At 47.0% G+C, this 24,626-nt stretch overlaps 1 protein-coding gene across 2 annotated transcripts in view; it reads right to left on the minus strand.

Moving 5' to 3' along the window:
• Positions 1-22,703, minus strand: part of RAI2 (retinoic acid induced 2) — a 32,124-nt gene extending 9,421 nt beyond the window's left edge. Inside the window, exon 1 of one of the 2 annotated variants that reach the window (XM_031596045.2) lies at positions 22,592-22,703. The gene's annotated coding sequence lies outside the window, so the exon portion shown is untranslated. Of the gene's footprint in view, positions 1-7,081; positions 8,020-22,591 lie in introns of those variants that run through there. The other variant, XM_031596046.2, reaches the window with a different exon arrangement.
• Positions 22,704-24,626: the final 1,923 nt, after the last annotated feature.

The raw sequence follows: 24,626 nt of genomic DNA on the forward strand, positions 1-24,626 counted from the left end.
CAGCTGTTTGGGTCTGGCTGTCTAAACAGGCACTGAGGGATTAGGTCCCATTGCGTCTTTTGCGCTAATTAAAGGCTGTTTATTATCTGATTGTCCCCAATAGTATATATTTCTTCCTTGTGTAAACACAGCTGACGCTGCTGTCTGAAAATTCACAAAAACTGAAGAAGTGGTAACATCCATGTTCGGGTAAATTATAGGGTGCGAGAGATGCCCAGCAGGCCTCCCTGCCAGCACGTGGGGACCGGCGGGGTCTGTGTGGCCAACTGGCATGCCATGCCACCAGCAGCCATTCTGATGCTGTCCCTATCACCTGCTCTGGTAGAAAGCATGCAAAATGCACATCTGCAACCATGGGTAGCATCCCATCAGGCACTGCTAACCAACAGTTTTTTGGGCCATGGAATAGGTTTACTCAAATCTAGGCCAACAAAGTACTTTGGCAACATCCATGCCTTGGTTCAGACCATGAAGAAGTCTTGATGTCCACATCTTGATCCAGTCCACTGACAAGTCTTGATGTCCACATCTCAATCCAGTCCATGGAGAAGTCTTGATGTCCCCGTCTTGATCCAGGTCATGCCTATAGGCAGGCAGTGGGCCTGACTGGACCCCAGCCCTTCCACTGAAACACTACTGTCACCACAAGCTCTGGCACTCAGAAGTAAAGCACTGCAGACTCTTTGCAGCCACATCCATAAATAAACAACTATCCTCCATTTTCCTCAAAGCCTCTGTTGTTACACTGCAAAAGAACGGACGCAGAAGGGAAAAGTAATTTTTTCACAGGCCTCCTTCTAACTTTCAAGCATCGGATGCCAAACCAAGTAACACTCTTTTCACGCAGATTTGTGCATCTAATTTAAAAGAATTAAATTAGTCTATGAATCTGCTTTTAATGATATGAAGCTACATGTTACCCTTGCAAATTTATAGAACTATCTTAGGCTTCCTCTCACTGTGTCTTACAAAGGCAACATATTGTAGTTTCAGCAGTTGAATTTTTAAATGTGTTTATCTGGGTCACTGCTACTTACAGCATAAGAAGATTTAGTGAATCCAGTTTAGCATCAGTCTAATGCAAAAGAAAAAAAAAATCTTTAATTAAAACCAAAAGATTTACAGTGTTTGGTGAGTAAAAATCTGAACATAATCAAATAAAAGTCTTTTGACTCAAGAGGCGAGCAGATCTCCTCACAATGCAATTAAAGTGAGTCTTGGAGTTTTGCGTTGATTTTTTTTTTTTGGCTGTCAAGAGTTTTTTTTTTTGTTTAACTGGCTGTTTCAGGTAAAGAAAAGAAAGCAGAGAGCACTGCAGCATTAGGAGGAAATTTCCTCCGATGATATCATTTAAATTCACTAATGAGTGAAGAATGTGAGTGCTGGTGCTAGCAGTTGACCTACCAGGAGCACAGCTGCATGTGTGCCCATCTGCCTAGAGGAGCTGTACTTCTTTGACAAGCAGTGGTCATGACGGAAGGTGGTGGAGAAGGAAATCTGTTTTGGTAGCACTGCTCTCCGGCCCTTGCACAAGGATACAAGAGCAATCAAGGGATGTTCTGAAAGCAGAAGAAGCACACAGTGTTTGTACATTTCTAGCTGACCTAGCTTTTCTTTCATGCTTATCATCAGAAGAAACTAAGATGTTTCAGAAAAGACAAGCAACCATTCACGCAGGAAATGAGGTAGGAGGCTGAAAGGTCACTGAGAAGAAAGCCTCAAAATATCCATGTGATGTGAGATGACATCCCCCAACATCACGCTGCTTGCCAGGTGACACGGATGTGACTCAGAAGATGAGTGCACCTCAAAGACTTGCCGGAGGTCTGCAGTGGCAGGGGGATGGCAGCAAGCAGAAAGTGTCTGCTCTGCATTCTCTGGCCTCTGCTGGAGCCCTTCGATGCCTACCCAGAGGTGGCCCCATGGCTTCCAGGAAAGCTCTACACCTGCCCTACATTTCACAGGGCATTGGTGCCACAGACACATAAGATAGCAGAAGCCGCACCACTGGGACCTGCAGCCTGCTGCTCCTCAGCTTCCCACAGCAGCACAGGGAAGAAAGGGAACAGCGTAGAGTCAGGAATTTGATCCTGTTATTGATTTGATGCTAAGAAGGAGTGCAGGAAATAACTAACTACAAAGCATTTCCCGTGTCAAAAACTGGGAGGGCAACGGACCTTCTTCAGATTACTGGGGGGAAAAGAAGCCATAAATTCTCAATGTCCCAATCCTATTCTTTATTTTCTTTTCAACCACAGTGGTGTTTTTTTTCCTCTGGTACCCCATATCTCTCAGTTGCTGACAGAGAGCACCTCAGCCCTGTGCTGGACTTGGTGATGCAGCTGCTCCCTGGCCTTCCTCCTGCACCCTCTGTTGTGATGCAGCAGCAGCCATCTTCCCGTCAGTGAGGGCAGCTGCAGACTGAGACACTGAGATAGGAGAAGATGCCGTATCTGGCCCTTCGCTAGAGGGGATTTGTTTTATCATACTGGCTTTAGAGATTTATCACTTCCTTTACCTTCCTCCATACACATAGTGAAGAAATCTGCTTTAAACATGCGATAGGCACAGTTCCCATTGCAGAATAAATCTGGGGACTAAAATAAAGAAGAAAGAAAAGCTATTTTAAAACCAGAGATGACCAGCATGTTGACCACAGCACAACTGTCTGCACGCAACTGTTGTTCAGCACATTTATGACATCAGGTTGGCGCATCATTATTCAGATGACCTGAAATCACCTGTACCTGTACCAGTCAGATATGACTATTTTCTCTTCCAGAACCTCAGAATTCTGCTGCAGGATCCTGAGGGAAAAACACGTTCAGCCCTACAAGAAGGGCCTCAGGAGCTGCCTGGCAGACAGGACCACCAAGCCCACGGAGGTCAGGAGCACAATCCAGGAAAGTGAGGGAAGGGGCAGAAGGAGAGGGAAGGGGTAGAAGCAGCATTCCTGACATCTGTACTGCAGAACTGTGAGGACTTCTGGGTTGTCTCCAGATCAAAGGACCACTTGATAGCAGTCACCAAAATCCTTTTGGCAGAACATCACCACTCATCTCATACTTTGCACATCCTCACAAGAAGGTCCACTCCATTGACACTCATGATTTATCCCCCAGAGTAGCTGAAATGGAAGAAAGTGGTAGAGTATGGAGATCTGACACTGAAAGGGAGACCACCAGCCCCAGCTCTGGGAATGTATGGTGCCTGCTGCAAAAAGTGAAATGCGCAGTGCACAGAGAGATCCAGGCAGGAAAAAGACAGGAAAAAATGCATGATGGTGGTAGGGAAGATGAAGAGGGGAGCTGAGGAAAAAGCCTAGTGCTGTTAATGCTAGGCAGAAGATGAATGGTGCTGTAGAGAGCAACTGAAACTGAGAGAGGGTAGAACTGTGCATGTTAGGGAACAGAATGAGAAACAATGTTTGCAACCCCTTAGCTTGTGAAAACAAGACTCAGTGAGGGATGTCTACTGTCTTTCTAAAACAGCTGCCAAAGATGGATGAAAAATATCTCCAACCGCAACTGAGGAAGCGATGCATTTCTCTAACTTTGAAAGTTGGAGAAGAATCATGGCGCCTTGGTTGCACCACAGAAAGCCAGGTCATGCAAGCAGGCTTCCTTGGGCAGAGCCATGCTCTCTTCTGCAGCCCTCCACAGGCTTCCCAAGGGCTGGTGTGAAGGCCTGAGCAGCCCGAAGGCAGTGGCCGGCCAGTGGGAGCAAGTGTCTGTAAGGAGTACCAGGGCACTTCCACAGTGTGATTTACAGAACTGCTGCCCTCTGAAACAACAGGAGGCTGTGCTGAGTGAAAATACATTGAGAACGATATTTAAGGCTCCTGAAGTAAACCTTTCTGTCTGCAGTCACTTCCACATACCAATCCCCTTGGCACCTTCTCTTCTGGAAGGAAAGAATGTTGCTCTGGAACCTCTCTTGCACAATAAACTATCTTGAGATGACTGAAAACCAACTTTAAATGCATGGTGTCATTTACGAAGCCACTAAAATTCTTATCGTTGCCTTGAAGCCAAAAATTCATGTGGCCTGCATAAACCCACTTTGCGCTTCAAATTCTCAAAATCAGCAAAAGAGCAAAAATCATTAGAAAATGTATGTTGCACTGAGGCCAATAAGCACCAGTAAGCTTTACAACAAACAGTTACGGTGATTTAACAGAAAGCCTACAATCTGAGAGATAAAGTAACTAAATAAAATGGATCCAAAAAGCATTGAAATATATTCCAAGGCCAAAATTAGCAAGAAGCTGAAAAAGCCAAAGAAAAGTCAATACTGTTTTTCAGTTTTATTACTTTGATTCAATAAAATTCTTTGGATACTGTTGCATGCTTGGTGCAACCATAGAAATCCGAATGGCAAACACTGTACTGTGATTCATGGACTGAAAGGCTGTCTGATTTCATTGGGCAGGTAAATATAACAGTGCAAACAACTCCTCTGGGCAAACTATTTCTAAACTGCTATATCAATATTCGGATAATCAAAATTGATATTCACCTTCAATAGGAACACAACATATGCGGACAAACACACACGTCCCCTTTCTCCACACCTTTTGGACCACAGGAACACAGCTTGTAGGAGACACTGCTTTAACCCAGATCAAGACCTTTGCATTTATAAGATGCTTAGCTCCTTATGCTGGATGCATTTCTGCTAATGGCACCTCCTCACTCGCTAAAATAAGTGCTCGCAGAAATATTCATCAGAGGTTCAGTTCAACCACTCGTTATTCCACTTCGGGTTTCCATGACATAGACGATGGAGAAATGCTGAAGCCCTAGAAAAATTCAGCCCAACCTTAACTCTATTTTTATTACTTATTCTTTATTTTTTTAAGTAAAGCGAAGTAAATAATTGTTCAACTAACTCCGCTTTCCACTCACAGCTTCACTTCATAGGCTCTGCAACAGAAGTACAAATCAGCACATTGCAGACTTCAGGGGTCAGTGCCATACACTGCTACTGACAGCGGGACAAGAAGCAGGCAGGAAAGCAAGGAATGCTGGCCTGTACCAGCCCTCAGGAACCAGAGAGCCCACAGCATGGCCTGGCATGGACACTACAGTTGCTCCATTCCCAGCACCATGAGTGCCCAGATAGTGGTAGTAGGATCCTGTATGACTGACCTGGTCAGCCTTGCCACACAGCTGCTGAGTATCCTTGGATTAAAGTTTTTTCATGGATTTTGGTGGGAAAGGAGCCAATCAACACAGCCAGTCTGCTCAACCTGGGGCCCAGACCTCACTCATCTACAAGGTTGGGAAGGATTCCTTTGGCAATGATTAAGTTGCAAAGTTGAAGAACGGCGTTTCTGCAGCATTTGTAGGTCAGATAACAAATGCTGCCGCCAGAACTGCTTCAATAATTGTGAACAGTGAAGGACAGAATGTTATTGGCATGAAGAAGAACAAGGCAGAAACAAGGAGGCAAGATGGCCAACGGGGGGCAAGGACCTCCCCTTCCTTCATCTGCCAGGCCCCTGCTGCAAGTTGGAGCCGGGTGTCCCTGCTGGCCTCAATGAACCCCTCTTGGCCTTCCCCAGAAGTACCACTGGTCCCCACGGGCACAGTCATGCAGAAAAGCTTGGAAGAGCATTACGGCAATTGCAAATGCAGTTCCAAGGATGCAAACCCGTGCTCTGCAGCAGGCAAAAAACTTGGAGCGCTTCATGCTGTGATAAATAAAGCAGGCGACAGCCCTGTTCTGAAAAAAGCTGCAGGAGCTTATGGGTGAGCCTCTACCTTGTCCTCCTCGATCACTGTCATCACAAACAACAACCAGCTCTTATCAGCAGAGACATCTCTGCTGGGAACAAGTGACTTCAGGACACGGTGTCCTTCCCCAGTCCCTTGAACCCTCGAGACAATTTACAGTGCTGTCACTTGTACACGCTCCCTTCTCACGAGCACAGTCCATTCCTCTAAATTTAGCATTTTGATTTTTAAATAAATGTCCTCTACAGCTCTTGTGAGACCTTGATGATAAGCCATTTTATTGATATTCCAGTTCACTTTTCAAAATATTTTCAGATTATAGGATAAGTAGTGTCTGCTTTTATCCCTTCTTTGGGAGATAACAGTTCGGTAACTTAAATTACCCAGATGAAAATTTATTGGTTAGCACTGGGGGAAGCAGATCCTTTACAAAATCAGCCTTTGATTCAGTTAGTCTTTCCTAAACAAGCAATGATTTAAAAAATTCTCAGCGGATAAGAGATGTCTGCTGTTCCGGCATCAACTTGCACGAATATTAAAAGGTATAAGGGTAACAAAACCGCATCATCTATATTTTACAGCACGAAGACCGAGGATGAAAAACTACTAAAAACTTCCCTAATGAAATGTCAAAGCTAACTAGCTTCACTAAAGCTAATCCTCAAATCTTGATGACAGCGCAGATTATCCAGCCTGCTAAACTGGCAAATATCCAAGGCAGCTCATCTCCCGGGGATTACACCTCCATTTAGGGTTGCCGTAGTTTGAATTATTTGGAAGAACCCCAGAGGAAACAAGTTGCAGCTCATATTATTTGTTCTCGGGCATTTCAGTGCACGACCCAGTCTTAAAACATCAAGCAACAACAGCACACACACGTGCAGAGCTCCAAATATCAGTGGTACTGTGTGATGGCCAACCACCAACATGTCAGAGCTGCCGACAGCTGCTGCAATATAAACTTCCTAAGGACTCTGCGGTTCGGGGAAGAAATCCCTCGCTCTTCATCCGCCCTGCCCTTGTGCTCGGATCTGAAGCCCACTCAAGATGGAAGATTGTTTATTTCTCACAGGGCTATCTATAGAAGACCCTTTTTGTAATTGTGCAGCTCCCGAGCATCAGCCCAGCAAATCACAACATTTTATTGTAATTTCACATTGTTTACTTTTGCGAGGCAGGATCTTGGCAGAGACAAGCGTTTCCTCCAGGGACGAAAAGGATGAGGGTGGGAGGGGGGAAAAGGACAGAGGGGTGGAAGGAAGCACCTTAACACACACTTCCCCGGGATCTGTTTTAATAGCAATGTTGGCCCAAACACAAAGCACAGGGGTAGCCACACAGACCTTTCATCCTGGCGGAGCCCTTGGGTGAGCATCCCACAGCCGACGATCCCCTGCTTCGCTGCCAGCCTGGCCTTTCCTCCTTACCGCTCTGCTGTGTCCCTGAGGAAGGAGGAGGTGGAGGAGGAGAGCTTCTATGCTGTCCGTCGGAGACAAACACCAGCACCAGCGACTCCACACATGCGGGTTCTTCTCTGCTTGGTTTCCAGGGAGATTTGACTCATCATGTTCGAATGTTTGGGTTAGCAGTATTTCAGCTGACGGGAGTATCTGAAAGCTCTAGGTGGGGGGAATATGGTGTCTGTATTTCAAGGTGCTACGCTCACATCTCCCATATTTACCTGCTTTCAGAGCTTCTCTCCTCAGCTGCTGCTGAAGCTGTGGTTCTCCATAGGGAAGGCGGCTGTGGCTCCATGCTGGGTTAGACAGCAGCAGGTTTGCTCCCTCCCCCTCTACCTCTTTAGGTAGAGAACGTGGTTCACAAAGACCCCTGCACACACTCACCCCAGCAGCAACTGCCTCGCTGCATAAGATGATTCACTGATGTTTAAGAATCATGCCGACGGGAGCCCTCTCTCATTTTATTACCAACTTTCCACAAAGGCACCGAGGCTGAAGATAGCTAATGCTATGTCTGGCATTAGCTCCCTGTGAATATCTTTCAGCAATAACAACTGATAGCGAAGCCTGGAGACTACACATCGCTCTGCTGTTTGTACATAAATTCCCTCTAAAAGGATTTCAGCACCCTCCCATGGATTCTACCCGAGCTCTTAAAGTCAAGTCAGGCAGACAGAATGGTGCCACGCAACTACAAACAACACGGGACAATTCTTTATTACAATATACCACGCTATTATTTCTAAAAGCACTGACAGCAATATGTGGCGCGTAAAAATACACATTCATCATAAAGAGGTTAGATTCTAATTCCTGCAGCTTAATTTTTTCTTAAGGGCCCCAACCCATTTTTCAATTAAGGCAGGATAATATTATTAATCATAAAAAACTGCTGATGTGTAAAATTGTTTCCTTTCTAGATAGCATTGCCTGAGAAACATCACACATGATGCCTCTGACTTATTCCAAGGCGGTGACAATGGGGGAGATGCAGCACCCTTCACAATGAGGGCTCATGCAGCTCCCCAGGTGATGGGCAGAGCCTGCCCAGTTCCATTACTGGGTGCCCACTTGGCACAGCAGGAGCAGCCAAGCAAGGAGACAACCCCTGGCAGCTTCAGGGGAATGCTGGGCCCACCGTACCTACACCTCCTACCTCTGATGGGTGCTCTCCCTCCCACAAACTGCAAGGCTGCATGTGAAATCATACAAATTCATCAAACATCCTGAGTTGAAAGAGACCTATAAAGATCACGGAATCCAACCCCTGGCTCCATGCAGGCCTACCCAAAATCAAACTCTCTGACTGAGAGCTTTCTCCAGACTCTCCTTGAACTTGGGGCCATGTCCACTGCCTTGGAGAGCCAATCTCCCCAGTGGCAGAGTCCTCCTTCTGTTTTTCCCCCAACAGATCAGCTCTTCAGTGCTATTCCTGGTTAGCTGTAGCTTCATGCCAGTAGTTTTCTCCCATCACCAAATACTCCATCTTATTAATTGCTGAACAAGAGTAGACTGCATAAAGAGCAAAGGCAAGACAATGAGACCATCTTGTGGGACACCCCATTCTGCAGCTATTCCCCACTGCCAAAAGCAACAACAGGAGCTCTTCACTCTGAAGCCTGCGGAGGCACATCAAATAAATAGAAATTGTGAGTTTCAGCCAAAAAATCCTTTCTGACACGAGTCGCTCCTATTCATATGACTAGTCTCATTAAGATCAATGAGAGCTGGAAAAAGCTGCACGACAGAGCTTGTGTATGTCTCCTTGCTGAAATGTTCAGCTGTATTCTTCCTTGTGAAAAGGCAAACCAAACCTGTGCCACCAAAGCAATAAACACAGTGGGATTAATGGTCAGCAGCACATTAGCATTTCCAACAACGCTATTGTTAGTAACTACTCACAGACAGTAATTGTTCCAAACAACTGAGCTGCCAGATAGGTTTTCATATTATACATACATTTATATTTATATAAAAAGAATACTACTTCATACAAACCCAAAGTATGTGAGGCTAAAGATAACGGGCCAGGTTTGTTGAGCATCTCAACAATCTAATTAACTGCAATCAAATTCATGGTACAACTCATGGTTCATTTCATTACTATCAGAAAATTCAATCTCTGAAATCTTACTGTATTAAGCTAAAGCAATGATCTTTCTGTTAAAGTTCTTTCTTTTTCCATTTTAAGGTGAGAAAAAGCTATCAGGCCCTGGGAAGGTGGGGGTAGGGACTCCTGGTGGCTCCTACTGAAAGCCTGGCAAACATTCAATCGATTACTCTTAAATAAGAAATAAAAAAATAAGCAGACTTTCAAGCGTATGCTGAAATACATTCTGCAGCACAAATCCTACCTCTTGTATCTATTTCTACAACATGCCTTTTCTTGCTAAGATAAAGTCCATACACACATGCACATCTATATGCATCCACATCCTTACATTTAAAATACAAATCCATCAGGGAGCAATTTCAATCTACTCATTGCTGCAATAACGAATCATCTAATCTCTGTGTCATACTGAATATGGGAGAGTCGGAGGTTCAAGCAAAATGCCCACACTTACACAAAGACCGAATCTGCTTTTTTTTCGGTTCATTTTAAAATAAATACTCTTTAACCTTACTGCAAGACCCAGAAGGAGAATACTCACTGCAAGCTCTGCCTCCTTTTTATTCTTTCTCTTCGAGGTTTCCAGCTATGTCTCTCTGCAGGAGTCAAGTGTGGTTTTAATAAGGCAGATGAGGCAGGGCTTCTCAACTGCTTTTGATAGAGGTGAGATGGTCAGCTCTTTATTGACTTTCTGCAGTACTGCAGCTACGCACCGTACAGACAATCCTGCTTTATGAGCATGCACCAGACAGGAAATGGGTCTGGAAATTTCCAGTCGGTGTTGTTTGATGCACTGTTTGAAAAGCTGCACGATGTGCATATAAAGGAAATGAAGGAGAGCCTTTGCTGTTGTTGCTGCTAACCCATCGCACTGCAGGCACTAAGTGCAGCCGGCAATGCCTGCGCAGGAGCCATTTTAAGAATTAGCATGTTTCAGCAAAAGAAAGAAAAACGTCAAAGACTTTGTGTGTGCAAGAAAGTACTGCTTATCAAAGATCCTTTATAAGGAAAAATAACACTGGAGGTAACTGCCGAAGGATTTTACAGTCCTCTTGCTACATAATCAGGCACAGTGGCATACCTTGTTCACAAGGCACTGCACTGACAGACAGGCATCTTCACAAGGGCATGTGGAAGAAGGAAGAAATCACAGCCCTGTACCACGTACCATTAAGGTTTTACTGACACCAGCACAGAACAACTGCACCACTAATTAATGGATACTCACAAGCTGCACACATCCTTCCAATCAAGTGGCAGTAAAAGCACCTAGCGTTCTTCACCCCCATACATACATACGGATGTTTACCCTCTTTCCCTTTCTTTTTGGTCTTCTGCATGTCCCTGGTTTCTCACCAGCTCACGCACACACCAGCAAGGCAGGTTCCCTCCATGGTCTTTGCACACTCAAGTCCCCTGCCACAAGCTTATCCCGTGAGGTTGAGCAACCGACACAGAGCCCAGTGCCCACAGATACAGGGCCTGGAAGAACGTCCCCCATTGTGCCTCCACATGAATGTGACAAAAACTTTTAAAATCTCCCTGTGCCTCTTCTATCTCCCTGCCAAAGGGCAAGAACACTCCTCTGCCTCCAAGAAGCACAGTGATGGCGAGTAGATCAAAGATGGCAGGAGGTACAGGTGCTCAGTGATGGCAGACATACAGAAAGCCAGCACGGACATTACAGAAGCATGACATGCACATACCCACATGCAGCTGGTGCTGGCTGCATGACGGTACAGAACCAGGCACCAGTTCACACTGCTGGAAATGGCAGCCACAGAAGTGCTAGTGCCAAGCAGCAGGCGAGCATAGCACACCTCCTGCAAAAGAGCTGCACCTCGGCATCATGAGATGTGAGGTATTCATCATAATTTCTCTTCTCTTGGCAGAGCTCTTCAGGATGCTGATAGTAAGGCTACAAATACACTCAGAGGTTCAGGGCCCTTCAGCATCAGCCTTACAGCTATTGTGTTGCTATCACTGTACATGTCCCTATTTCAGGAAAGGTTTCAGTACATGCTTAAATGCTACTGACTTCAATAGAACATAAGGATCTCCTTAACTTTCATTATGTGCTTAAGTGTCCTTTCTCTATAGATCTGCTTTCCTGCATGAGAAATTTAATGCATGCTAGCCATTTGTTTTATAGTTACTTGGATAATGTGTCTTTCCTTTCCAAGTGCAGTACTGGGTTACTTACATGGTAGGATGTTATTTGCTACACATGTACAGACAGAAAATGGGGAAGGTTGGGCTTTCAGTTGACCAGCTGAAGAATCGCAAGATCACAGGATGGCTGATGCTGGCAGGCAGCTCAGCATCCATCAGGCCCAGCCCCCGCCCCAGCAGCACACCCAGAGCAGGGTGCAGGCCTCATGGCCAGGTGGCTCTTGGAGATCTCCAAGGAGGAGACTGCACAACCTCTGGGCAGCCTGTGCGCTCCATCATCCAAACATGAACAAAGACAATGCCAGGCCATTGACTCTGCTGCACAGTGCAGTGCTGCTATTCATGCGCTCCCAAATTTTTGTCCACTAAATAAATCATCAGCAGACAGCTACACACAGTACTTAAAGGAAGGCAAGGAAATGCCAATAACCTATTGCACTGAACTTTACCATCCTGTGTTCTGCATTTATATTTAAAATGCAGCTACAGGGAACAGGCATCTTGTAAAATAACAGATGCCAGACCCACAACATGTACGCAACTGTAATTCGGAGGACTGTGCTGAATTAGGAAGCTAAATGCCCACCTCTGCTCCCAGAAGCCTGTCTCAAACAGACCTGTTCAGCTACTCTGTCCTTCCTCTCAGCTCCCCCATCTGCAGTTTCCCCACAGTGCATGTTCACCATGTTTTTCCCAATCAGACACTGCTTTCACTGCAGCTCTCACACATTTGCTCTGCTGATAGGAATCAGTGACTCCTTCACGCCAGACCTGGCCTGGCAGAAACTGGGGCTTGCCCTGAGCTGCCGCAGGGCAGTGCCTGGGTGTGCTCCCAGAGCGCATAGGATGCTCAGTGGATCTGGGGATTCACAGCAACGCACCGATCTCATCCTTCACTTTCTGGAGGTTAACTTGAACAGTCCAAACCACTGATTGTTTAAGGCCTTTATTTCAGCATGTATTTAAAATACTCCAAGAGAACAGCACACCAACATGATCTTAGGTCTTTGTCAATAGTGACACAGATTATTCCCTTCATTTTCTGTAGGGATGCTGTCAAATGCTGTTCCAGGCTACAGGCCAAAACCTACCCCCAGCCCATGTGCTCCGCTCCCACTGGCACCAGTGGCATCTCCATCACGGACTGACAGCAGTAAATGGGCAGAGATGCGCTGGCTGCTCCAAAAGCATGATCTGTGTGCTGAATAATTCATTTTAAACTGTTGCACAGATGTCAAAATGTTATTGCTGATTCCTAGCCAGCAGAATGGTGGTGCTGCTTCTCCCCATGCAAGTGTGTCGCTCCCAGTGACGCTGCTGACAATGTGAGGGATGTCTCAGCCTGACAGCAAATCCTGGGGTGCAAAGCCCATATGGAAACATTAGACTAAATTCTCAAATGCTTATCATACATCACCTTTTGCTGGACACAAAAAAATTTCAGGAAAGTAGGCTGCAACTGTACATAGTTACGTATATGGTGTCCAACAATCAGTTCAACCCCAAGATTTTCTACAAAGTTCCCCAGAAAGCCCATAAGAAAAAACAGCTTGAGTCACAGCCAGATTTGGACAGCAAAAACCAATCCAAGCCAGGATCTCTGACAGGAGCCCCAACAGTGACTGGACCCCTGCAGCACAGGTGCACCTCTGTGAAGGATGCATTGGCTAAAAAGTGCCATTTTCCAGGCTCACAGATGTGCTTCTCCATGTCAGCCGCTCTGTATGGAAACAGACCTCGTCTTAATGAGTTCTAATTTGTTTTAAATCCATAGGTTTCTTTTTAATAATTAACAGTCCCCATCGCTCAGCAAAGCCATTCCTTACCCCTGACTACTCACTATTAGGAACGAATTCACAGTGAAATATTGTTAAAAGGTGAAAAGCAATGGGCATAATTCAAGTTTTAATTAAAAAAATATATATATCACACAAAGCAGGACCACTAGTTGGAACCATAATTGAATTAAAAAAAAAAAAAAAATCAAATCCAAGCATCACTGCATACTCCTCCCAATTACCCACTTTGTTCTTTTTATGCTATTTGAATTCTTGTAATTGGTTTCCCTTACTGGCTGCCCCGTGCCTGGGACAAATACAACATTTTCTCTCTGCAATTCCAGGAACTACAGAATGCATCGGCGTCATTACAGCGAGCATTACACACGCTCACACACTGGGGTCCAGGAACTACAATTAACACATTAAGAAATAATAACTGCCAAGGGAGCAGCTGAAGATAAACAGCATGTAGCTGATGTAGCAAGAATTCAGGTTGGAAAAGGGCTGTCTCTTGGGTCGCAAGAGGAGAGAAATCGAAGCGCTGTGCAGCACCGCACCACCATTTAGCTAAGAAATCCCAAAAACGGGTTGAATGGCACATGATGTGTTTATTTCTTGAAATTCAATTTCACTGAACATACTGCTGGCTTGAAACTGGATTTCAAAGGAAACTGAAGGCTTGCATTCACAAAGAAATAATAATTGCATCCAATTTGAAAGTTTAAACTGGAGAGGGTTTTTGCTGGTCAAATAATTGTCCTGAAGTGCTGTGGACTGTTGTTGGTTTTTTGTTCTATTTGCTAACAGAAGACAGAAATATTTACTGAAAGGCTTTTTTTCCCCTCTTGTTGAAATCTACTTTGATGATCGGTCTGTTTGCTTTCTTAAGAAGAAATGGAGAAAAAAAAACAATTTTCAAAAATTGTTCCAAGTATTACTAATAAGAAAATATTCTCCAAATTCCACATTCTCTTATTTAAAACTTCCAGTCTTTCAGGGCTGAGAAAATACAACAGCAAGAGCACACCCACCATTGGATGGTGTGGGGATCTACAACTTGATGCCATGGATCACATTGCTCCTTTTGGGCGTCAGCCCATTGCTTTCACCTTGGACCGGCAGAAGACCTCAATACTTTATTTTTCATGGAGATTGGAAGCCAAGGGGAATGGTGGCACAAGGAGGGCTCAGGGATGGCTTTGCCTCACCTCTCTCCCACCACAGGCTGGGAAAACTCAATCACAGCAATGCTATCATCACCTCCTTCCTAAATTCACCCATAGCCCCAGAGAAAGGGGAGGCACACGTACGAAGGTACCACCAGCAGCAGTGTAGAACCCATCATCTGGGGGAGAGCGGCAGCTCCCCTCAAGCTGGGAAGATGCCTGCACCCACTCCAGCAAGCCCTGTGCAAGAGGCATGATCCCCTGTGCCTCCCTGAAGCATCTCTCATCAGTCAAATAAGACATTTCAGCAAATAACATGGCACTTTGTAAAAACATAATTGTTTTTATTTTCCAATTTTCCGTGTTTTGTGTAGAGTGCTGCTGTGTTCAAGTGAACTCAATAAAAGCATAAACAGTAAGCACCATCTGGAGAACATTCTTCCAGCACTCTGAGAAATAGCAGCCGCCTGTGCTCTACCTGCTATAAATAAACGTCATTAAAAAATGTCCAAAAAAATTGTTTGCTCCAATTTGATGGAACTGCAGCCAGATAAGATTTTGCTTAACCCCGTATTAGCGTACCTGCCATCTGCACAATGGGAAATGAAAGTGTAAATGTTTGCTTCCGAGCCCTTAGCGTTAGTTTCAGTATTGCTAGCAGAGTATCAATCCTACGCATTATTCTAATGAAGGCACTGGAGGCTGCAGCCTGGAAGTAACACATGAGCAAGCTATTCGAAACCTGATTGTTCTTCAGCTGTATCAGGTTCACACCACAGTGATACTGCTGAATCTGCCAGCAAGAGGATGGGTGAAATTATTCTTGCAGCGTTAACAGTATGGAGGGAAAATAAATAAATAAATAAATGTTGGTAATTTCTTTTCAGCCTAGCACAAAGCCACTCCACCCTCTCTCCCTCCCTCCCTGCGGAAAAAAACACAGACGAAGTTGGCTGCGGGGTTGTGATGAGGCTCTGCGAAGGGTCAGCCTTTGCTGTGTTTGTTTAATCACTGCAATTAGAGCTATGCAAATAATGAAATTGTTTGCTACAGTGGCCAGGCTGAAAAAAAAAAAAAAAAAAAAAAAAAAGCATAAAACACAAAGAAATGTTTAGGTTGAGCAACTGAAGGACTATTTTTTTTTCTTTTTTCTTGGTAAAACAACAAAAAAAATAAGCGTGTTGTTTGTTCCACTCGGAAGGCAGCAAGGCCTTGAAGGAATCAGTTCAGCTGGAAATGAAAAATACATTTTCACAGCAGAACCAAGAGCTTGAACAATTCACATTTTTCCCCTCTTTTTTGTCTCAACCTCAAACAAACATTTTCAGCACCCCAAAAGGGATGCTTAGGATGACTTCTTATTAGCAGGGAGACAATTTAAAACAGACGCTGGGTCCCTCAAATAATGGAGTGGCCAAAATTCCCAAGCCATGGTGCATCGTAGCCTAGGTCCTAAACCTAATTTCAGGGCAAGAGTGGAAACGATGGGCATAAATCATATTTGGTCCTCCTGGCAAGCTATACTGCTTTCTCCAAAATCAGAGTTGTGGGGAATTGGTTCCTTCCATACAGCAGCTCCAATTATGCCCTGTTCCCACCAAAGTGGAGGACCCATTCCCACTGTAACCTGTTTTTTTTCTTTTATTTCAGAAGGACTTCATCTGCTAGGGGCTGTGTGGAGGCAGATGAGAGCACAGTCCCTTCTCCCTGGTGAAGCCGTCATCTCAAACACAGCAAGGGCAGGAAATGGTAGCGTGGTTATGGTTCACATGAGCCATATTTTCCTAATATAAATATTTTAGCTAGATTTATTTAGAGAGTTCACTCACATTAGTTAAAAGAGAGGCTTTGCAGAGTACTTAGACCATCTGGAAGCAAAGACCACTAATTTTTCGTTAGGGTGAGGATCTGCCTGCATCACTAAGGTTTTCCTGGAGCAGGTATGCTGGGATGTCAGGTGGACAGAGTGTAGATGTGCATCTGTGCCTGTCTGGGGGGAGGGTGATTCTTTGTTTTGTTTTTGCCTTTGGTCAAATTCAAACAATATGCAGTAACAAGAACTAAATGTCATTTTCCTCCCATCCATCTTAATTTGGCATCCATTTTAAAGCTTACCTTTGACCTTTTAAAATGTTAATACACTTAAGCAGATATAAAAACCACACAGCTCCTGGAAAAATTAATCACAGCCATATCATAATGTTAGCCTGAAAATGTAACATCAGTTGTTTTCCTCCATAATTTTAAGAGATGTTTGTCAAATTCAGCAGCAGTAACCATACTGCAATTAACTATTATTTCCTTTTCAAACAAGTACCCATGTTAAATGCTTCAGCAAAATCCTATCAGCATAACCAGAACAACTTTCTACAAATTTATTTTGTCTGGTAACTGCCTAGAATCATAGGAAAGGTCATGAAGAGGACCTTGATAAGTTGTCTGAGCCATTCTCCTGCCCCAGGGCAAGATTCAACCACATCTAAACCATTCCTGACAGGAAACCTTACTTAGACTTCCTTAAAGCAGCAGCCTCAAATAGAACACGAAGATTTATTTGCACAAATCAAAACACATAAAAATACGATAACTATGAAAATAATCCACGTAAGTGCACTACATCTACAAATACAAAATACAAAAAGACAATCCTTCTGTAACTAAAAAGTTCAAAACAGGAAACTCTAACAGAAACACCCCCTTCCTTTTTAAACTCCTTGGAAGTTCAGTGGCACCTCTCCTCAAGAAAAGCAGTTTCAGAAGCACCGAGCCCTGAAGTATTTGGGCCTGTGTGCTTCAAAGCAAAGAGCTCTTCAGCCCCACCAGAAAGCAAACAGGAAGCAGGAGTGTTGACAAGCCTCTCCAGCGACATGAGGGGAATGCTGATCACAAATGGACATCTTGGCCATGCTGTCCAGAGCCCCATGATCAGCATTCCCCTCATCTTCCAATTTACCAATTTCGGGGTCAGCTGCCTTGTCGATAGGGGCTGAGAGGCTGTGTTAAGTCCCTCCAGGCCATAGCCAGCTTTGCAACTGCATGCTGCAAATGTGAGGACTGTGGCCAACCACAATGCTCTGCTTTCACTTTCTTTTCTGTGGCATCTAGCAGCACTTGGGCGAGCCCCATCAGTGTCATGATTCTCTCTGGAAGACAGGATGTTACCATGACAGCTAGAACCTATCCTAAAACACAAGTGATGGTATCACGACAAAACACTAAAGGGATGATGGATGGCCCATGGCTGCTACCTGAGCATCTTAAAAATAACTGACTAGCTAAATAAATCACTTAAGGACTTAGCAAATCCAAACCAGAGAGGGTAGTGCATTCCCTCAGCAAGCAGGGATGTAACTCCTTACCACTGCTTTCTTCCACCTACCAACATCCCTTTAACTCCAGCACAACCAGAGCTCAGCCAAGCAGTCTTCGTTAAGCTGAACTGTTGCTTAATATAATGGCTGGATGGGATGTGAGATACCGAGGTTGACACCACAAATCCCATCAGAGCACAACATCCCTTGAGGTATCCTGCATGCCCAACACAGAAGAGCTGTGACACAGAACTCAGTTCCTTCCATCACGGAGGCCTTGTGAATCCACCCTCACCATGCAGAGGTCCTCCCATGCCCAAAACAGAAAGACAATTCCATCTGACCCCAGGGATGAACTAACTGCACCTCATGACTACAACAGCAGGGCTCTTCTCTGCATTCCTTCTTCTAGGACAGGCTTACATTAGTATGCACGGGCCTGGGCACATGTACCTATATAACACATGCTCTGCCCTAGGTAGCAAGCAGCCTTTGCTGTCCACCAGGAGACTCTCCAGGGCTACAGACCCATTGTTCTTTCAGGCTGAGTGCTGTGATCCAACCACTTCCCAGCGGAGCTTGCAGATAACTATCCCCAAAGGCCAGGCTTCTGGGTTCAGCCCCTGCTTTAACTTTCTTCCAGGACTCCAAAGAGCGTACCGCACAATACAGTACCGCACACCAGATTCTTCCAAACAAAGCACGACAGTTCTCTTTTTTTTCCCCCCCAGGGAAGTAGATAAGATTTTATTTTTTAAGAAGCACAGTGACAGCTATTTGTACGTCCATTCTAATTGACTCTGGGCGCTCTCAGCAAGGCACCACAGGGTTGCAGGCCTCCGCCCCACCTCACCGCCTGACCGAGCCACCTTCCCGCCTCCAGCCCATCCATCACCAAGGCTGGAGGAGAGGGATGCTATTCTGGTGGCGATGCCTGGCTGCTTGGCTAGGAAAATCCCAACTAAAAAACAACGCGTTGCCCTTCCTGTTTGCTTTGCAATGGCCTCGTGTGAGTCCAGCTCTATAGCAAGCCATCCATCACCAACCACCAGAAAGACGTGCATCATAAACACAAAAATATTCTACACTTTATTTAGTTTTCCACATTTCTATTCTCATTGCCCTTTTACATCATTCAATTCAGCGCTCCTCGATATCTTTCCTTCAACCAAAAGAACCACCTATTTTTTTAAACCGAGGACAATTTCATGCAGTACAGTCACATAAGTTTTCAAAGATAATAAAACATAAAAAAATATAGAATGAATACATATTACTCACTTTGTCACTTCTTAACTCTGTATTTTTTTTTGCTGGAGTGCAACAGAACGCACATGTACAATTGCTAATACTGTCTGAGAGTATTTTATTCATCATTTTCTGATACTCATGGACCGTAAGTTAAGTGACACTCCTCTAACTAATTAGTTTATTCACCAAGCACAGATGAATAACTGATGAGCTACAAAAATTTGCTATTGTTCCAATCGGTCACCAAATAACTAACTTGGCCATTCAACCAGAGAGAAGTTTTCTTCTCTGAAAGGTGACAAGTAGCTATGTAATGACTTCTATTATTTTCTCAATAAACTCGGAGAAAATAGAACACTGCAGTTAGAAAAACACAGAAAAAGAAATTAGCTACTACTGTCATTAAGGATTCAGAGGCTGAAAAAGAACAGTTGGTGCAATGCAACTGGAGTGCCTTTTTGGAGCAAAGCGATTATTCTCTGGCTGTTAATGAATTATTTTTCACTGGAATGCAAGACCTGCACTCCTCCAGATAACCTGGCTTTGCCACCAAAAATGCATCGTCTGCCAGAGCACGTGAGAGTCATTGTTCTCCTGGCCCTCCTGGTAGCCACCGTATTTCTGCGGCCTCTTTGTTTCCACGTCACAATAAAAACAGAAACATAATTGAAAGGTTGAAGCAAACAAAGGTGTTGGAGGACAAACTGCTGTTCAAACCCAGCCTGCACTAACTGGATGGGGAACTACAGCTTCAGATATCCAACAACCCCACCGAAACTCACTAGGGTGGAGAGGTCAACCTGCTTCTTACCTGTATTACGGCTTTGTTATGTGGCTGCTGTACGTGTGGGCAGATCTGCTGGAAGATGGGAGGAAGCCAGAACTGGCCAACAATGCTACATCACTTGACAAAGTGGCTCGTACACAGAATGGCTAAATTACTGGGCTGTTCAGTGCCCGGGAAAGATGGACAACACTGGAAAAAACAGGAAAGGAAATTCCAGGGGGGAACGGAAGAAGGGCGGTGATAGTTCAAAGTCTAGAACTTCTCACAAAGCTAGTTATCTCCTCTTTGAAATGTGGTGTCTTCTGAGATAGTTCAGAAAGGCTTGAGCAAAACAAAACAAAATGAAAAAGGAAACCACCTTCTTTCAAAAGACAGTATATGAAAGGCTACCAAAAATATCTCCGCAGATGCCACTTCTGCAAACATGACCCAGGGCAGCCTGACCTCCAAACGAAGCCATTCACAGCCAATACCCTGCATCCTCAGCCTGCTCCTTCCACCCCAACTAGAAAAGCCAACACTTCCCCAGATCATTTTCCCACCCCAGCTTTGCAAGGAGACAACTTATCTGCTCCCTCCACAGCTGCCAGCTCTGGGAAACCCCCATTTCAGCCGTGTGTCCCACAAGCAGAACTGCAGGCGCTGTCTCTAATGGTCTTCACAGGTTTTTCATGGAAACTCTTAAAAATACATATACATTTTTTACTCAGCAGCTCGGGGGCACCCATCACATGTACTTGGCTACTGTAACAATCACGTGATTTATGTCAAAATAATTGGGGTTAAACTCTCTGCCACATCAAACTCTTCACATTTGGCCCCATCTCTAGGACCTAGAAACATCTGAAATGAATAAAGCCACGCATCACTTAACGGGATCTGGGCTTAATTAGGATCATTCTAGTTTTTACGGGAGGAACCTTGTACCACCAGCTTCATGTGGCAAGTCCATCACTCCCAACGTTATCTGCTTCCTTTTTTTTTTTTTTGTTAGTACCCACATGAAAACATTTCCACCTCCACAAAGCTTTTTGTTGTTGTTGTTCCACAAGTCCTCCCAGCAGCCGGATGACAACCGCTCCTTATCTTTGGCCGTCTTCCACGCTAAAATAAGAACCCCGCTGCTACGCCAAGGGAGCTGCGCCCTCCCACCTCCGCTCGCTGCTCCCCGCACACAGCTGGCTGTGCAGCAACGCCCCAGGTGCCATTTTCTGGCCGCTTCTCCCTCTCACTGTCGGGATCTACCCTCAAGCCACAGTTTTTATTTCCTAATCACGTGTGCCAGGGATGCTCCAAACCTAACACATGGTTGGAACGCTACGCCTGGTCCTTACCACCTCGTGTCAAAGCTTTGGCGAGGCGATTAGTGGGACAGGATGGGATTAGAGAGGGATGAAGCATCGACGGGTTGCTGCGTCTGCACAGTGCCCAGCCTGGTGCGGGCAACCACAGGGAAAGAGGAGGGGTGTGAAGGCACCCGAGGAACTGAGGGTGCCACAGTGCCAGAAGGCAGATTTTTTGAAGAATTAGTTCCTCAAACAGGAGATCAGCCAAGCGCCTTTGTTACACGCGAGTGCATCTCTTCCCTGTAACACATGCTGCTGCAGGCTCTGCTCGGCCAGCTGGCAGCAGATGCCAGCTGCACCGAGCGGTGGCATACTTGGAGCTACCTGCACCTTTATCACACCCACAGTGCCATCCATGTGCTGCAAGCACCCGGCTGCCCCAGACAGCTCTCGCCGCTGCTTACGGGCGGGCACTCGATATCCCTCTCGAGTTAATGCCGGCGTTTATCCCCTCTTCAGATCGGGCTTCCTATCGCAGGCTGAAAGAGATCCCAGCGTCTTGCAGGGGCTCACCGCAGAGTGCAGCCCTCACAGCAGCGGTGCGGAGCACAGCGGTGCGGGGCAGCCGGGTCCCCATTAACCGCGGCAACCCGCAGCCGTTTCCAGCCAGGGGAAGCTTCTCTTAATTCCCCTACACGCACTGGGGAGAAATGGAAGCGCGCTGATTTTCCATCCCACGCTAACGCCGTGCCCGAAACACTCCAATCAGCGGCGTATTTGTGGGGGAACCTTCACCTCACACGTTCAGTCACTTCGCGAGCCATAAACGACGCGCTAGGTTGCTAGGAAAAAAAAACACTGAGATTTGCCTCGCTGAGTTTAAATGGAAAATCCCTGAAGAATTCAGGATAACCGCTCACCCTCCGCTCGCTAACAACGCATCCCCGACAGACAACGCGTATGTTTTAAGCCCCGCATCGCGAGCGCTGTTTAAAAACAGATTTCCAACGAGAAGAGCACCCTCTGCGAACACCGGCCAAAAAATCCCCAGGAGCAGCAGCAGCCCCCGAGGCGCGGGGCGGCACCGCACGGCTCGGAGCGGGGCTCGGGACCGAACGCAGGCGGCGGTCCGCTGCCAAGCCGGGCAACCCCGCTCTGCCCACGGGCGGCCCTCCGCCCCGCGCCCGCTGACAGCGCGACGCCCCGCACGGCGGGCGCTGCCCCGCGGAGTCGCGCTGTCACCGCCACCGGGCCGCCCCGCGGCAGCGCACAAAGCCGCGAACGTCGGCCCCGCACCGCACCGCACCGCCCCGAGCCCCGGCGGCGCCCGGCCCGCAGCGCCCGCCCGGCGCCGCCGGAGACAATGGTCACGGGCCGGAGCGGGGCCGCCGCCCGCGGCACCGGGGCCGCCGCAACGCGCGGCGAAAGGGCCGCGGGAGCCCGGCCGCCGCCCCGGCCAACCTGTCACCCGCCGCCCGGCCGCGGACCGCCGCGGCTCGCCCCGCGCCCCGCCCCGCGGCACCTACCTCCGGCCGCCGGTGGAGGCTGCGAGAGCCCCGCGCCGGGCTCCGTGCCCCGCCGCCGCCGCCTCTGCCGCCGCGGCCAGGGCGCAGCCGCCACCTCCCGCGCCAGCCCCGGCCGCCGCCCCGCGCCGGGGACGCGCGCCGTGCCCTGCCCTGCCCGGCCCTGCCCGGCCGCCGGCACCGCGTCCCGCGCCGCTCCCCAGCGGGCCGGGCGGGCAGGCGGGGCGGGGCCGGGCGGGGCGGGGCCGGGCGGGGAGACTCCGCCCACGACCTCACGCCCCGCCGGCGGAGGGAGGAGTGGGGCGGCGGGGCCGCGCATGCCCGCGGGGCGGCCCTGGGAGAGGGGGCAGGTGTGCGGGAGCGGGCGCTTGTGCGGTGCGAGGTACCGCCGACCGCGGAGCGAGGGCGTTTTGGGGTTCTTTTAACTACCCCCTTTATTTTCCACCCTTTTACCTTCCGCACTCCGCCTCCCCTTTCCTCATTTTATCCCCGTTTCCCCATCGTATTGCAGGCTTTTAGATGGATCTGTCCTCTTTAAATTGCTTTCTTTGATGTCACGCATTTTTCCCCCTTGCAGTAGCTTATCGGAAGGTGCGCTGCATTAAGCTAAATCCGTGCCTGGTATTACATCATGTGCCCTCAACCGAGTGCGGGAGATGATGGTAATTCCATCTGGATTGCTGCTGATATTAACAAACTGCTCAAGATTTCCTCTTGTGGTTTAATGTGCATTGCAAAACCCTTGGTCCTGGATCAAACAGATAATGACTTAAGAAATAAGAAAGCGTGTGCACTTGCGACATCCCAGGAATTACTAAAAGGGAAAAAAAATAAAAATACTTAGTAGGTCATCAGCCTCATCCATCTCCCCAAAGAGGGGAGGAGTGTCCCCCGTGGTATAACTTATGGCCATTTGCCTGCTGTCATCTCAAGTGCTCCAGATATGTGGCTTCCTCATTGCTGTAGGAACTTAGGTAGTAGGAACTACAGCTCCTCTGCATCTTCCCAACAGTGCTGCTTGGTTGGAGCTGGACATTCTTTGCTCACCAGCATGGGAAGAACTCGGCTATCCCTTCTTATCCCTTCTTGTGTCCATCAGCAGCTTCCATTTGCCTGCTTACACCTCTCAGAGGTGGGGTCTGTCTGAGGTAACCTGGCACTGCCCAACACCGCCATGAATTTGACTATGGACTGCGTGATGTCACTTGTAGGTGTAGATGCAGAACCATGGTTCTGTTGGCTTGTACCCTTAGGTAAGGTGGTGGTGTTGGTGCTGAAGCTCTGACTGGTACGAAGCTGTTACTGATAACCTAGTCCTTACAGAAGAGCCCTGCTCATGCCAGCAGCACAATGGCCACATGGTGCGTTGTGGAATTTGGATGCATCAAACCCTACTGGAAAACCATCATCACGTATTGAGTCAGTGGAGGGATGGTTGCAAACAAGTTTCTCTCACCCTTCTAAAATGTGACAGAAGTAATCAAATCTAGCTGTGGCCCGAGGGACAGTGACCTTAATTTAAAATCAATCACAGATCCCTCTGTCAGTGATGGCTGATTGCCCCACTCGCATCTCAGGCCGATGCTGTGGCAGCCCTGCCATCCCCAGTGCTGTCACACAGCCGTAAACGCCGTGTCACCTCCATGCTGGGGAGGTTGGCATTGTGTGGCCTCAAGCACTTCTCCATGATTTTGAGAGGGGAATTTTATTAGGAGTTTGCTCACAAAACTCTACAGCATGCGTGTCCAGCCATTTGGCTTGCCTGAGCTGTTGTCACAGTGTTCATGCAGTAAAACTTGCTCAGGTGCATGGTGGAGCTCCACACTTGATGCACTCTGAACCTGTGTGAGTTTCACTGTGAGGTCAGGTGGCTGAGAGAATGATGGAGAAAGAATTTGCATGGGCTGTATGTACTGCCCGTGCTGATGGGCTCTTGCCGTTTCCCTTTGCGAAGGATGCAAAGCATGAAGTGCCATTCATCTTCCTTTTCTTTGATGCTGTGATAATGCTGTGCGGCAGCAAAATAAATGCTGCCAGG

Source organism: Phasianus colchicus, chromosome 1 (assembly GCF_987193195.1).
Source record: "Phasianus colchicus chromosome 1, bPhaCol1.hap1.1, whole genome shotgun sequence".
Lineage (NCBI taxonomy): Eukaryota > Metazoa > Chordata > Aves > Galliformes > Phasianidae > Phasianus > Phasianus colchicus.